Source organism: Pyxicephalus adspersus, chromosome 2, assembly GCF_032062135.1.
Source record: "Pyxicephalus adspersus chromosome 2, UCB_Pads_2.0, whole genome shotgun sequence".
In the NCBI taxonomy this organism is placed as follows: domain Eukaryota; kingdom Metazoa; phylum Chordata; class Amphibia; order Anura; family Pyxicephalidae; genus Pyxicephalus; species Pyxicephalus adspersus.
In genome coordinates, this window is record NC_092859.1 from 67,936,539 (window position 1) to 67,940,539 (window position 4,001).

Here is a 4,001-nt window from a genome sequence, read left to right on the forward strand (position 1 = left end):
TATAAATCTACAAAACCAGACTGAGGGCCAGAAAACAAGGAAGATTTTGATTATGCAACTGAATCTCATACAGAGATCATGTACATTGTGAATATTGCACACTGTTAAGCAAATGCTATAGGATATATAACAAAACTGAAAGAGATACACATTTAGTCACCCAAAAAAAAACTGCAGGATCTGACTGGTGAAAACGTATATTGCTAAGAGCAATGCCATGTCATTATGTGGCACCTTTACCTGCATGCTCACCACCAGTGGAAGAGAAGGTATTGTGGTGCCATGTGACTAAAAGAAAGATTTATATCTAAAGCGTACCTAAACTCAGAATTTTTAATTTACATAAAAGGGTAGACAACCGATCGAGAATGAGTGGAAGCTCAGAGCCTCCTGGGATACCTACGTCACGCATCCCAGAGGGCCTTGGCTGCTCCTTTTGCGCATGCGCAGTTTGTAATTTTACTTCCTGTTTAAGTATAAAACAGAGTTTTCCTTTCAAATGCCATTGGAAAAAAATTCTCGGTTAATGCGTAGGTTGCCCTGTAAAGGTTGTACCTCTCTCTGTCTCTGGTTCCAGGGGTTAACAGATTGATTACTATATGGATTTGCAGTTATGACACATTTTTTGGTTTGGATTTACATTCAAGTCAAAGCAGGTTTCTTGTATTCTCAGGTAAAAAAAAAAAACTCGCTTTACATACATATGGGTTTATACTTGAAAATTTACAGTTTATAAAGTCATTTCTAAACAAAAATGGCAATGGGATTGGCGACAAGGAACACGGGGAGGAGTCACACCTGTGAGCCCTGGTGTGTTCTGTAATGAGCGTTATGTTGCATATTAATGTGCGTTGTGTTACGGCAGCCCATTTATTTTTAACAGCCAATACACCTGCACTTTTTTCCATATACACTGCACCACAACACATAGTAGTGCACTACCCTACATCATGTTTTCACTGTAATGCAAGTACATTACCATAACTTACAGAAGTGAATGGGCCCTAAATCTAAACATTTATCCGACATTTCACAGTCAGCTTCATACATCCTACAGAAGTGGCGACTTGGTACAATTGTTATCAGTCAACACAGACAAACTGCACTGTAGATAACCTCCACAATATAGCTTAACACTTCCTACATAAGCAAATTATTTTACGAAAGAGATGAGAAATAAAAGCTTTCCAATTAAATTCTGCTATCCTGACATTTATTTGTGTCCTAGATGGGGGCAGTAAATATATTGGATATCCTAGTGGTCCTACAAATGGTTTTCATGGAATGATACAACCACATACAGTTCTTACACTCTCTAGTGATGTGAGCTGCACATGCTCCAGATATTTCAGCCCAGACTTCTACAACCTTTATCACTCACATTCATATTTAACAAGTGACAGGAAGCCACACTGATAAAAATTCAAAAAACCTTCCCCAATCACAATGTCAGCCTATATTAGACATATGATCATCAGGGAAACATGATTAGATGCTTTAACACTTCTAATACCTCATCAGGTCCTGCAGATTTCCACCTTTATCTTTATCATATACCAATGAGTGCTTAGACTACAACTCATTACTGAACTGAGCTTAGTGAATGCATTCATTATTATTATGCTGAATTTATTTGGCGCCAACATATTACACAGCGCTGTACATTAAATAGGGACAATTACCTTAAAAACGGGTACAATCCCACCATTATATAGCTGGTCCTGAGACAGGTGACTCCAATGTGGGATTTTTCTGTTCCTGATACTCCATCTGGGAGATTTCCAACCACTTTCTGTCTCAGGCTAAACTGTCCCTGGAATAGGAAGTAAAACAAAAGCCAAACTACAGTCTTACCTTCAGCCTCGCACAGTTGTACAGGATTCTCTCCTGCATTGAAATGACTAACTTTAGCTTCACTGCACACAGTCAGCCTCACACAGTGTGCAATAGAAGCTGCAGAGCCTTTGTGGCTGGAGGACATCCAGCATCATTTAGCCCTGTCACTGGCATGATCCTTACATTCATTACATTTCTGTTCTGTCCAAGTAAGAAAGTGTGTTCTCATGTGGGCATTACCTTCACCCGCCTAGAAACATCAACTCCTCCAGGACCATATTCCCCCTCAAGGAATTGTGATATTTGCATATCTCTCCCCTGCTTGCATCCAGGTGGAGGTTTCTTGGAAGAATACTGATATAGATATGTACAGCATCCTGCCAGCCATGATCTGCCTGCATTGCATAGAGAGGCACAAAGTATGCAATGAAAACAGGGAAGTCTTAGGTAATTTAAAAGGAAGAAAAAATTGTGGAATAAACTTCAGCTCCAATTAGGTTGAATGTCATCATTAAATGCCCGACAGAGGCTAGCCCTTACCCCACTGTATCCAAAACTTTAAAGAAATGGCTCGTGTGTATTCAGATCTATGCTGTATTTTGTGGTGTGTTAGCAATCACACTAAAACTGATCAAAACAAAGGGCCCCACCATTTCTATCTGACAGCACATCTCCCAGAACAGAGCTGGGGGGGATGCAGCCAACCCCAGGGCACGGGTACACTCACAGGGCAGCAGAAGTGTCCACAAGTCTTTATTTTAGTAAAATAAGCAATGCAAATGAATGGAATTACAATCATCAGTTTAGTGCCACTCCAAATCTCTACATTGGCACACACACAGGTGATTTCATTTTACAGATGGCACACTCCTCGGACACAGGTCATACCCAGGGTGACATCTCCCTCAGATGTGGCATATATTTCTGCAGAGCACATTCTTCTACTGCTACTTACCCTACAAATGACACAATGACCGGCCTGCCATTTGTCACATTCTGCTATACGGGAAGAAGCGGCCATATACCCTCCCCCAATCATTTTCTCTCACAAGCTCACTCCATACATGACACCATACACAACATGTGCAGCACACACACAGGGGCTCCCCGGGCACACCGTACACCTGACACAGGACAGCACTGTACCGCGGTATATGACGGAATAGCAATGAATGGGCACTCACGGTGGTGCGGTGTAGCAGCAGACGGTGTCTATAGACAGCTGTGTGAGTGCGGCGCTCTGCCAACTCTGTGCTGCGGTGGCTCTTGGTCACGTGGTACACTGATGTCACCCACCCCCCCCTTCTCCCCTCAGTACGGGGGCCGGCCTAGGACAAAACATCTGCAGCCTGTTCCTTCTTCAGGGGTGACGTTGACATGTGTCGTATAAGGGGAGGCGGGAGAGTCATGAATGGAGCTGGGTACACTGATACAGGGCAACACACTGACATAGTCATGGCCGCTCTCACCTCACATACAGTTGGCCCCCAATGCTGTGTATATGTGGTGGGGTGTAGGCAGTGTGTACAGGCTGCATGCTGTGAGGAGAAATATCGGGCACCAGGCTGCTCAGTCACTGAGTCCAACCAACATGAGCACAACTCCATGACAGAGACCTCAACCTGCAATTCTCTAGCTGCAAAGGAAGAAATTTATTGTTTGATAAGTGGCATATATAACATATTTATAACAGATATAATCTCACTGCATTCATGTACAAGGGATTTGTATTGTGCTTTACAAGTGTGCACAGTGCTCCCTGTCTGCAGCAATGGACCATACAATGAATGAGGACTGGAGGCTTTCTGGTGTCCTATTGTCTTCACCCCACACTGCACAGTGCTTGCCCCATGGAGTATAGAACCAGGCTCTGTATGCAGCATGGTGCCACCGCTACAATGGCCCAAGAGGTTCACCCTGGGCCCTGAACTCAGTGTGGAGACAGCAGTGAAGATGGTGGCTTCCTGATAAATGGTGGTGACACAATCCTTGGCCTGTCATCCCTGCAGTGAGCCTGTAAATATGCGGTGCATACTTGCTAACTATGGCAGAAGCTCACCACCTGCCGATGAGTTCTGTGCCATTTTAAATGCTATATCTGCTCTGTTCTAAAGGCGCTGCTACAAAGTTTGGGCAGGACATTGAGTCCACTATAAAAAAAAAAA

General features: G+C 43.5%; 1 protein-coding gene across 1 annotated transcript in view; it reads right to left on the bottom strand.

Annotated features, from left to right (window-relative positions):
* Positions 1-3,100, bottom strand: part of SFXN1 (sideroflexin 1) — a 19,486-nt gene extending 16,386 nt beyond the window's left edge. Inside the window, exon 1 of the mRNA XM_072400934.1 lies at positions 3,021-3,100. The gene's annotated coding sequence lies outside the window, so the exon portion shown is untranslated. The remainder of the gene's footprint in view (positions 1-3,020) is intronic.
* Between the last annotated feature and the right edge of the window lie 901 nt (positions 3,101-4,001).